Below are 12,455 nucleotides of genomic sequence, written 5' to 3'. Positions count from 1 at the left end.
ACACAAGTGAGCAACTGAGCATGACCACACACACGCAAATAAGTATAATGAGACTCGAGAATACTGCACAGAGTGAGGAGGAGCAGAATTGAATTTAAAGCTTGTGAAAGGCTTTTTTGCAAAGATAAGGAGCTTAGACTTTGTCTTTTTGGTCATGCAGAAGCAACAGTAGGTCTTAACCTACTGCAATACAATGAGATTTGAGTTGGAGAGCAATAAATCTTATAATATAGCCTGATGGATATAGTCTGAAAATGATATTGTCTTGAGAGGGTTGATGAGTTGGATTTACTTCTCCAATAGTAGAGATACAGGAGAAGTATAGTTTAAGATATTTTTGAAGTTGAATAAGTAGAATTTGAAGCCCAATAGTTAAATTACACAATGCAATCAAATAGAATTGGTTAAATCTTTCTGACGAATGTTGATACTACATAGCACACTATAGGTATGTATTAATTTGTTTTAGTGAAAGAGTAAAATTCTGGGAGGGTACAGAGTATTATATTTGGACCATACTACTATGTTTTACATTTGTATTAAAACTCTATGAAGTTATCAATGAGAGATTTTTAGTATACTCCCTCCAGTTCTATTCAGTATTGTGAGACATTCTGTTTCCTGGAATGTGAACACAAGTGAGAAGGTTGGAACACGCTGTTTTTCTCTGAGATGACAAAAGCATGAAGGAGATGCTCAGGAAACATTCGGTTCAGTCTCCACCAGGAACACTGAGACTGTTCTGCTGGGGATTTGTTTGCATTTGTTCTCTCAGGAGTCCACCTTTTAAAAAAATCCTACAGAAAAAAACAGCGTGCTTGTTTTCATTTCAGGAGTTCCAAGCAGGGAATGTATGAGGATAGAGCAAGATCCCTGAGGCCCCTACAGCCTGCACCCCTGCTCCCCAAATCCCACAGGGCCTGAGACTCTAAGGCTTATCGGACACCTGAGGTCAGTGGGGAGCGGATGTGCGCTGGCCTGAACATCCTCTCTCGGTGACTGCCATGCCTTCTCTCACTCCCTGCTCCTTCCTGAAACACCACTGTTCTCATACACACAGTTAAGCACAACCCTTCTGTACTGAAAGAGGCCTGCAGTTAGATCTTTAGGAATTCACGTTGGGAAAAAGTTGCTGCCCTGGAAAGCATACATCTGAATATATACGTCACAGACTTTCACTGGGCCTCAGTTTTAAATAGGTTTATGTTTTGTTAGGAATCCATCAAGGTGACGGGCAGGCCCTGGTTTTGGTTGTCCCGGGAGACCTGGGTGTCTTCACTACGACCACTCCCGCTGCGCTGATGCAGCACAGGGCTGGATGACTTACATTCCGAACATACCACCTTGGTCAGCTGAGTGAGTCATTTAGTAGTTGCATGTTTGTGTTTATAGACTTACCCCAGTGGTCTTAGATGGCTGAAGTTACGCTAACATTTCACCCTGTTCTGTTGGTTGTAGTTGATAAGATTCTGCCTTATCCACAGGCCTTCTTGGCAGTGAGTGCATATTGCTTTTAAAACGCAAATCTAAGGTATTTTTAACTTAGCAAAGAAACTGATTTCTGCTACTTGTGATATGTGTCGCCCTAAATGAATAAATGACATTTAGGCCTCTTCAGTATGGCTGACGGAGAAAAAAATAGGTACAATGAGTCAGTTCCCTCATTGCTGTTTTATTTTGTTTCCTATAGATGCACATTGTCAATACCTCTTATGTTCATGAATTTGAATACTAGTCAGTGACGTGCAGTTATTTTTATTTTTAAGATTCATTCTTCTTTGCCATGTTTTCTCTAAAGCAGTTAATGAGAGGTCTCAAGAAAGGACTCTAACTTAGAGTCTCTGAGTTAGACTAAGCAAAGACTTTGTTTAAATAGCAATACCGAAAGCTTACATAGAGGTGAGTACCTTTGAAGTAAATGTATTTAAATGCTACGGAATTCAAAGGATTGAGAAAGTGAAAAGGTGCTATATTAGTCAGGGATGCTGGACTATGCTTCAGTAGCAAAGCAACTCAGAAATCTCAGTGTGTTATTACATGAAAGCCTTCAGTGTGCCTGCCAGGTCTCCAAGGCGGCTTACTTTAAGCAGTGATTCAGGGTCCCATCTTAACCCTGCATCTCTGCACCAGTTTTCTATTCACAGAGGCAGGTAATGCACATCTGTGCTGAATCCCTCTGGAATTTTTTTTTTTTTTTTTACCACCTCAGCCTGGCAGTGACACTCTTACTTCTTACAATTTTTGGTCAAATCTAGTAATATAGCATACCTCTCTCATACACATGTATATAGCATACCTATCTGTAGCAAGACTAGAATTGTGAAGAAGTGCATGGATATTAGATGAGAATCACGCCATCTGTGTCATGACTGTTATGTAATTGTGACTGAGATAAAGGCATGCAATAGTGAAATATTTGTGAGGTCAAAGGCACAGTTTAATTTTGTTTTACTTTTGGTTCGAAACATTTTTTTTTTTTTTTAAAGAAAGTATGCTATAGATATAAAGACACAAATAATGAGTACCCACCAGTCCTGGTTAAAGGTGATGTTTGTTTCTTTGATCTTTACTTTTTCTGAGTTTTCACAACTGCTGGAATCTTTACATCCTTTCAACTTCTAACTGTCATGCATCCAGGTAATCAGTATTTTAAGAATGACATGTACATCTGCACTGTGATACTGTATTTGTGATACTGGATCTAAAACATAGCAGAATACTTATTAGCATTTCCAGACAATGTTATCCTAAAGAGGAAAACATACTTTATCTGGTAATAAGAGCTAACTTTTTCAAAGTCACATGAAATAAGGGGAAGATTGTTGAGGTTGAAAGATTTTTTGTTCTTTTTCTCCCCACACAGGATCTGCAGTTGACCCTTGAACAGCATGGGTTTGAACTGCTTGGACCCATTTGTATACGGATTTTTTTCAACAGCTATACAGAAATATATGTGTTGAACATCATGTGTAAAACTTGTTCTGAAGTGGACAGCCGACCCTTACACAGATACAAAGTGAGTGATATGTAATGTAAAGATTATTAATGTGTTGATTTCTTACTATTTTATAACTTTTCTTTTGAAGAATTATATTACTGTACTGTATGCCTTCAAGGTTGCCATGCAAAGCAAAGGGAATGTGGAAGAAACACAATGATTAAGCTCTTTGGCCTGGATATGCTACACAGTCACATTCTATAGACCCAAACTGGTAACACAGCGTCACTTAGAAGACAGGGGGCTTGGAACTTAGGTCATCACTTCCTGGCAGCAGCTTTATACTGGAGTTGGAGCATGGACTCTCTGGGGGTCAGCTTGATGCCTCCGTCATACCTCTGTTGACCTGTGTCTTTCCAGACTACTATCTCTAGACTCAAACACACACCCTTCTGGCAAAAGTGGCCATATTATAAGACAAAGAATATTAAACATTCCATTTGTAAGCTAGATAAATAGTTCCTAGAAGTGAAATGTGCCTTGTCAAATTTGATGCTCTGTTAAAATTTATATAAGGCAACTGAAAGGAAAAGGAAAGATTGATTTTATCAGGTAAGCAGAAAAAGAAAATTTAAAAAATTAAAAGTAGCCCTTTCTTTTTATAAAATAATTGAAAGATCAAGAAACTAGGCAGTCAATTAGGGTTATAGGAAATTTGGAAATTTTCCACTTTTCATTTTATTCTATTTAGAATATGCTTAGTTTTAGCCAAGTGATTAGAATTTAAAGCTTTATTGCTGGAATATTGGTGGTATTGTTAAATACATCCAGCTGTCTATAAGGAAGGAAAGAAGGACATTAAGTTGTAGGTACCAGATTTGCAACATTTTCTCATGTGAATCTCCAGAGATTAACATGCATTCAATTTCTTGGTCTCTGTGGCTGGCATTTGCCATCATTTAGTAATATGTGAATGATACTTTTTAAGTAATTTTTCTGGGGGAAAGATTTTAGATTTATAGAAAGATTACAGAGATAGAAGAGAGTTCCTGCGTGTTCCTCATCCAGTGTCACCTATTGTTACATCTTACATGATCACAGTGTGTTTGTCAAAACAAAGGAATAGTTAACACTAGTGCAGTGTTATTAACTGAACTACAGACTTTATCTGACTTTTACCAGCTTTCCCACTCATGTCCTTTTGCCATCAGTATCCAGCCCAGGCTAACATACCTTATTAACTGCTATCTCCTAAGTCTTCTCCAGTCTGACAGTTACTTAGCAGCCTCTCCTTGTCATTCATGACCTTGAGACCAAATTTTAAATTCTGGTGTGGCATTTTGTAAAGGGTCCCTCATTTTAGGTTTGTCTGATGTTTTCTTATGATTGCCCTGGGGTTATGGTTTTTTGCAAAGAACATGCAGGGTGATGATTGGGCTTCCACATGCTGCTAGTGGGAAAGAATCCACCTGCCAGTGTAGGAGATGCAAGAGACCCAGGTTTGATCCCTGGGTTTGGAAGATCCCATGGAGAAGGGAATGGCAACCCACTTCAGTATTCTTGCCTGCAGAATCCCATGGATAGATGAGCCTGGTGGGCTTCGGTTTATGGGATTGCAAAGAGTCGGACATGACTGAGCGACTAACACACGCACATAAAATGTTCAATTTAAATATAAATAGCCATCATAATGTACATCTGTGCAGGGCTGGAGCCTTGTCAGTGTGTCTCTGGATGACTTACTTTCAGCTCTTTGGGAAGCTTCTGTGGCCATGAATCCTCTTCATGACCTTGAGTGTGTACCCACCTCTGCCTGTATATGTGTTACTGTATATTTAAGTTGATACACATGTGTCACTTCAGCATTCCTTTAAAGGGGATTAAAAGGTGACCCTTTTGAACAGTCTCTGTGAATTGATGTCAGTAAAGTGAAACCTGTATGCAGGTCAGGAAGCAACAGTTAGAACTGGACATGAAACAACAGACTGGTTCCAAATAGGAAAAGGAGTACGTCAAGCCTGTATATTGTCACCCTGCTTATTTAACTTATATGCAGAGTACATCATGAGAAATGCTGGGCTGGAGGAAGCACAAGCTGGAATCAAGATTGCCAGGAGAAATATCAATAACCTCAGATATGCAGATGACACCACCCTTATGGCAGAAAATGAAGAGGAACTAAAGAGCCTCTTGATGAAGGTGAAAGAGGAGAGTGAAAATGTTGGCTTAAGAAAACTAAGATCATGGCATCTGGTCCCATTACTTCATGGCAAACAGATGGGGAAACAGTGGAAACTGTGGCTGACTTTATTTTTCTGGGCTCCAAAATCACTGCAGATGGTGATTGCAGCCATGAAATTAAAAGACACTTACTCCTTGGAAGGAAAGTTATGACCAACCTAGATAGCATATTGAAAAGCAGAGACATTACTTTGTCAACAAAGGTCAGTCTGGTCAAGGCTATGGTTTTTCCAGTAGTCATGTATGGATGTGAGAGTTGGACTATAAAGAAAGCTGAATGCCGAAGAATGATGCTTCTGAACTGTGGTGCTGGAGAAGACTCTTGAGAGTCCCTTGGACTGCAAGGAGATCCAGCCAGTCCATCCTAAAGGAGATTGGTCCTAGGTGTTCATTGGAAGGACTGATGTTGAATCTGAAACTCCAGTACTTTGGCCACCTGATGTGAAGAGCTGACTCATTTGAAAAGACCCTGATGCTGGGAAAGATTGAGGGCAGGAGGAGAAGGGGAAGACAGAGGATGAGATGGTTGGATGGCATCACCAGTGGACATGGGTTTGGGTAGACTCTGGGAGTTGGTGATGGACAGGGAGGCCTGGCATGCTGCAGTGCATGGGGTTGCAAAGAGTCAGACACGACTGAACGACTGAACTGAACTGAACTGAAAGTTGGTGTAGAGGCAGGAGCATGTGACAACTAAGTTGGAAGAACTTTGCATTTTCAAGTTACATTGGTGACAGTGAATCGAGACATTTAGATGTGAGCCAGCAGGCCAAGCCTGGTCCTAGGTAGTGAATAGCTACATTCATAGTTATTAATAGCTGTACTCACAGCTATGAATAGGTGCATATTAACAATTGAGCTTTTAGGTCACCCCAAATTGGAAAATTCTGTGACATCTCTTGTAGCTCGTACTGGGCCTGGTAGTGATGCATGGAGTTATACGGGATCTTGTAACCAGTAGGCAGAGTAGGAAGTGCTTCTGTCTCAAGGTAAGGGGAGGCTTTCTGGTTGGGGAGAGACTTCTGAGAAACTCTTTCAGAAGAAACATAAGTTAATAAATTTCATGCATAGATACTAAAATTAGTGATGCCTTAAAATTTATCCTATCCTTCTACCCAGTGAGAAAATCCTTGAAAAATCACTACTTCCTCTTAATTTTTTTTCCACCTGAGAAAGTTGGTTTATGATTTGTTTATACATTGTGTATAAATTAACATATGATCTTGACAACAGGTTCAAAAAGGTATTATTTATAGATAAGGAAAATATTTCCATTTGACTTTTAATTTAGGAAATTTTATCCTTTTGCTAGTGTAAATAATAATTCCTCCTATTAGAGGAAATTTTAAACAATAGCTATTATCTTTTTATTTGGAGATTTTTTTTCTTTTATGCTTATGCATGCTTACGGAAGCATGATTCGACTGGGTTTTCAATGATTTGTGGCTCAGTACAGAGATGAGATTTTTGTTGCAACTGATGCAGAGACTTTCTTCTTGGAGAATGTGCAGTCCCTGCCATTTGGTGTTGCTGTGGAAACAGGAGAGCAGGGGCCACCCTTATTTACAGCAGCAGTGATATGTCTTCTCTTCTGATCAGAGAGTAGCTTCTCAGAGTGTAGGGAAAAGCAAACTGTGCCCAGGGTTAGGCTCAGCTTTGTTTGCCCTGAGTCCCTGTGCTCTGGCTTCCAATGTTGCAGCATTGTATTTGATGGTTACAGTCTCAGTCATTAACCCCAAGGCATGTTCACATGCTGTCGCGGCTGAGATACAGTAGCACATACAGCCAGGCTCTTCTTATGAGAGTCCAGGGCTTCCCCTGAGCTTAAGTCACCAGTTTAAACACTGACTCAGCTGGGAAAGAATCCGCCTGCAATGCGGGAGACCTGGGTTTGATCCCTGGGTTGGGAAGATCCCCTGGAGAAGGGAAAGGCTACCCACTCCAGTATTCTGGCCTGGAGAATTCCATGGACTGCATAGTCCATGGGGTCATGGAGAGTTGGACACGACTGAGCAACTTTCACTTTAAACACCTGAGCTCTCCATCAAGAGCACTTCAGTGATGAGAGATATTATAATAGTGTCAAACATCAAATAAAAAGCAATAGGGGTCTTAAAGTCTGTGCACATCTGAACAGACTTTTTGAGTTTCACATTCTAAGGGATGTGGTGTTAGGTGACTTTAATCCTGCTCTAAACTTTTATCTGTTAATTCACAGTATTAATTTAGATTCTCATTCTGCCCATTCTGTTTCCTTAATTACTTTTCTTTAAGAATTCTCTTCTTTTTTTTTTTGCTATATTTTATAAAATTTGAATCCCCATGGTCATTAGACTATAGAATAACTAAAACTCTCTTCCATTTTCATTATTGTTCTTAGACGTTATACTTACCATGTCCAATTTAAAATGTGATCAGCAAAAATACCTTCGTATACAACAGACTGAAATACAAAGATGTACTAAAGAGGAGTTCTCAAGGACTGTCTCAGAAATGTGATGTAAGGAAAAAGAGGAAAGGAGACTGTGGATTGGGGGAGGCTGCCTCTTCTCAAATAGGATTGCCAAGTATTCAGAGACACAGAAAGGAAGTTGAGAGGTGGCTGGTGGCTTCTGTGTGGGTTGCACAGCTTCTCACAGGGTTGGACGTCAGTGGCATTTTTGCTGGAGTGACTCAGAGGAAGTCCTCTGCCTGGTTCCAAGCTCCAGTATGAGCCACATGTGAAAGCAGGCCCCTGGGGAATGAATGAATGACAGAGATGCTCTCCGTAAGGACCTCAGTGAGGATGGAGATGAGGACGGTGGGAAGGTTTGAGGCTTAAAATGTGAAGCAGCTCTCTTAAAATGTGAAGCAGTTTTCAGTGAGGCCCTGTGGACAGATAAACATAGTGGTTTAGGTGCATTGACTGGACAGTCACAGATTATTTAACAGCTCTGACTGCTTACACACTTAATGTTTAATGAACATACCTTGAAATATTTGGGCCAGTTCACATTCTTAAGTCAAGTTTTTGGTAAGAATTTATCCTGTCTTTTGGGTATTGTTAGCAACTGATGGTGACCACGGCAATAGGGGTTAGTGCGACTAATGATGGAGAACTTAAGACAAAAGTATACAGATCGAGGTTCTTATGACTGATTTTCTTTTAGTGGTAGCTTTTAGAGTTTGTTGGATCTGACTCTTTCCACACATAGGAGAGTAAAAAATAGCAGCCGGACCCTTGTGGCTTTAACAGTGAAGTATTGTTCCCAGGGGTGATTGAGCAAGTGGAAAACATAAGGAAAAAGTAGAGATGACAGTTTCTCTTAGTGGGGAAATGGAGAAATTGTTAGATTATTTAAAAACCATGGCAAAAATATTGTCACTATTTGTAGTTTATCATACGAGAAAGAATTCTGAGTCTTGAAAACGCCTGCTCCTTAAACTTATTCTCCCAGTATCCCACTTCCATCCCTTAATATGGAGGCCACTGCCTCCTAAAAACCTGATGGATCACAAAGCTACTTACTGGGATTTAAGAGCAAAATGCTGCAGAAACTTGAGAGAGGCCACCAAGTACTCTGGAAGCGTCTCTGTGAAAGGAATTGGCCCATGAGAGTGCTTGTAAATAGTGTTTATGCCCAGTGAACTAAGTGGCTTCTCCAAGCCCTTTCCTGAAAATGAAAGGTCCTGACATCATGTTGAGTATGTGGAACAAAAACATTGGGGGCAAAGAATCAAAACAGTTTAAACAGATAACATCTTTGAGACAATCTGATAAAGCTTCTGTTCCAGAATTGCAGAGGGAAGGAAGAATGGAATGGGGTCAACCGTGTCTTCCCGCAGCCCCATAAATCTGTCGACAGTTGCCAAACTCGGAAAGCTATGTGAAAAGAGAGACTCGGAGTAAGAAAGATCAGAGGATGTCTTTGTCATTTCTGGGAAGAGCATTGGAAAATCTATTCGTCTGAATTCTAGGCAAATGTGGGAAGGAAGGTTTTGTGCCTGTTGATTTAATCTAAACACAGAAAGCCAAAGAAGTCCCTATTAAATATTTGATAAGTTGTCCTTATGTTAGTGTGCCCACACAATTGCAGAACAGATTTCTTTTACCAACTGTGAAAGTATAATGTATTATAGACAATATATTAGTTTAGAGTTAGCATGACAGAGAATGTTTGGAATATTTGCATGTACCCATGCACCTTTTCTATCCTAATGGTTGGCTGAATGATTCATTTTGGGGCTAATATTCAAGCTAGGCTCTATAAGCTGTCAGAGAAAGATGACAGTGGATTGGATGTGGGATACAAGAGGAAAATAGGTGTTAAGAATGATGTCATGTTTTTGGTGTGAGCAATTGGGAAGATGAAGTTGCCATCAACAGGGATGAGGATTTGTGGGGAGGGAATAGGATTTGGAGGTGGTGCTCAGTGCTGGCTGTGTGAGTTATTAGGAGCCTTTTAGATATCCAGATGAAGGTGTTGAGTAAGAAGTTGGATATAAAAGTCTGCAAAGAGGCTTGGGAGGGAGGTAGATATTTGGGTGTTGACAGCATGTGAATAGTATTCAAAAGTATCACAAAGGGAGTGAGTGGAGGTAGAGAGATGTTCTGTAGCTAGGAGGTTGGAGAGAAGAGGAGGGATGCATGGAGGAACCTGAGAAAGTTTGACTGCAAAGTAGGAAGAAGTGAAGAGAGTTGGTGTCCTGGAACCCAGGGAAAATAAAATATTCCAAGGAGGAGAGTCATCACTTGTGTTGTACAAGCAAGTTAAGTAACATGAGGACTGAGAGGTGCCAGGTGAATGGAACTACCGGGTTATTGGCGGTGCCGAGCAGTTTTTAGAGTGGTGGGAATAAAGTTAGTAGGGGAGTTAAGACAGAGTGAGAGGTAAGAGGAGGGAAATCCGGATGGTGCCTAGAGATGAAGTTTCAGGAGTTTGAAGCATAGGGGAGCAAAGAAGTAGGACTGTAGCTGGCAGAAAAAGTTGGAATCAAAATCCTTTGTTTTAGGCAGTGTTGGTGTGTGATGTGAAAGATCCAGAGATCCTGTCCTGTAAGAAAGGAAGAGCTGCTGATGGAGGGGAGAGGAGAAGGTTGAGCCCCGCCCATGGGCAGCTGCGGAAGAGGGGCCCCTGGGTCACCTCTGCTGGGGGTGTAGACATTGCTAGGGGGCAGCTGGGGAGAAGCAGGGGCGTGTGGGCGCAGACAGAGGTGCGTGGTTCTGAAGCAGGATGCAAGGTCTTCTGCCATGAGCGAGTCTGGGAAGTGACGTTGTAAGTGTGGGAGAGAGGGCAGTTCTGAAATAGTATCCAGGAATGTCCCGGGTGATCAGCTCCAGGGGCCCAGTCCAGGAGTGATTAGAACACTCAGGGGATTAGTTCTTTTCTATAAACATTTCAGCCTTCCAGATCATCTGAAGGCTTTCAAATCATGAATGCAGTAAGTCTTAAAACAGTTACATTCTTGAGAGACTGAATTCTCTCACCCGTAATTATTACTGCAGGTTTTGTCTGTGCTGTAACTGTGAGTACACGTCACGCATTGCATCAGCAGCATGCTGAAAGGCTGAAGAAAGAATTTAAAATATATGTAAACTCTCTCTGCTTGGATAGGAACTGAACACTGAAGACTCAGCACTTCCAACACTGACTTCTTGAGTTTGTTCTCCCGACTTCCTCTCCTCTGCGCCACCACACCCATTCAGTTCCTTTCTGAATCTCTTTAATCTCAGTAAATATCACCACCATCCACTTGCTTTCAGCCAAAAGTCTTGTCAATACACATCCCAAATACTTCTCAAGAACAGCGTACTCCCTTTCTTCTCCGCTTTTTTACTGTAACTCAAGCCGCTGTCCCTCCTCGCTTGGATTATTGCAGCAACCTGCTAACCTGTCTCCCCGCTCTGCGTGTCTCTGCTAACTCCGCAGGGAAGCCAGTGTGACCGGCATCACCCTGTCTGAAGCCCTCCAGGGGTTTTCCACTGCGCTTAGGATAAAATCTGCGTGCTGCCTGTTTGGCCGTGTCTCAGCTTGCTTTCCTGTCTAACTTCATCACGTTCCATTCATAACCTGGTTCACTGGGTTTCAGTCATCTGGGCCACCGTTCCTTTCTTTTTAGTGCTTTGCACAAGTTGTGGGCTTTTCTGCTGTCTCAAGGCCTTTGTTATTTATTATTTCCTCTGCCTGAATCCTGATTTCTCCACTCTGTGTGGCTAGTTTCTGCTAATTGCCTTCTAAAAGCTCTTCTTTTTTTATGCTCTGGTGCCATCGTCCCAGAAGAGGCCTTTCTGACCACTCCACTCACAGTGCCCTCATCCTGTGTCAGAGGTACTCACTGTTACGTTATTCACTTTCCCTTCAGAGCCTGTGACAGTCTGAGTCTGTCTGGTCTAAAATTTTATTCTCTCTCTGCTCCTTCTCCTACTAGAAGTATGCTCGTCGAGGGCAGGAATTGTGTCTGTCTCAGTCCCTGTTTGTGTCGCTGTGGCACAGTGATGGGCACGTGGGGGTCACTCAGAAAAGGACAGGAAGTGCTGATAAAAAATGGAAGCCGGAGCATGCATGCTTTCTTCCCTTGTAAATTCGCTACTTATATGTCAGGAGGCTGTCTTGCTGAGTTGTGTGCAAGTGCTGGATGAGTTAGGTGTACTGCATATTATGGAGTAAAGAACATGCGCTCTGGAACCATATTGCCTGAGTGAAAATGACTGTGTAATTTTGGGCAAGTTACTTAATCTCTCTGAGTCGCATTTTGCTCACCTGCAGAACAGGGCTAGTAATAATAATAATATATATATATATATATATAGTGCTTTTCTGAGGATTGATCAAGTTATCATTTGCTATTGTTCAGTCATTCAGTTGTGTCCAACTCTTTGCCATCCCATGGAGTGCAGCACACCAGCCTTCCCTGTCCTTTACCTTCTCCTGGAGTTCGCTCTCAAACTCATGTCCACTGAGTCAGTGATGCTATCCAACCGTTTCATCCTCTGTCAGCCCCTTCTCCCCTTCTCCTCCTGCCCTCAATCTTTCCCAGCATCATTCTTTTCCTATGAGTCGGTTCTTCACATCAGGTGACCAAAGTATTGGAGCTTCAGCTTCAGCATCAGTCCTTCCAGTGACTGTTCAGGGTTGATTTTCTTTAGCATGAACTGGTTGGATCTCCTTGCAGTCCAAGGGACTCTCAAGAGTCTTCTCCAAAACCACAGTTCGAAAGTATCGATTCTTTGGCTCTCAGCCTTCTTTATGGTCCAGCTCTCACATCCATACATGACCACTGAAAAAATATAACTTTG

At 41.6% G+C, this 12,455-nt stretch overlaps 1 long non-coding RNA gene across 3 annotated transcripts in view; it reads left to right on the top strand.

Moving 5' to 3' along the window:
* Positions 1-12,455, top strand: part of LOC110137666 (uncharacterized) — a 133,887-nt gene that overhangs the window by 27,573 nt on the left and 93,859 nt on the right. For all 3 annotated transcript variants that reach the window (XR_011490417.1, XR_011490415.1, XR_011490416.1), the window contains exons 4-5: positions 1,216-1,356; positions 2,864-3,016. This is a non-coding gene — a long non-coding RNA (uncharacterized lncRNA). The remainder of the gene's footprint in view (positions 1-1,215; positions 1,357-2,863; positions 3,017-12,455) is intronic.

Source organism: Odocoileus virginianus, chromosome 11 (genome assembly GCF_023699985.2).
Source record: "Odocoileus virginianus isolate 20LAN1187 ecotype Illinois chromosome 11, Ovbor_1.2, whole genome shotgun sequence".
Taxonomy (NCBI): Eukaryota; Metazoa; Chordata; class Mammalia; order Artiodactyla; family Cervidae; genus Odocoileus; species Odocoileus virginianus.
The sequence above is the reverse complement of the archived record's forward strand: the minus strand, read 5'-3'. Positions and strand labels throughout refer to the sequence as shown.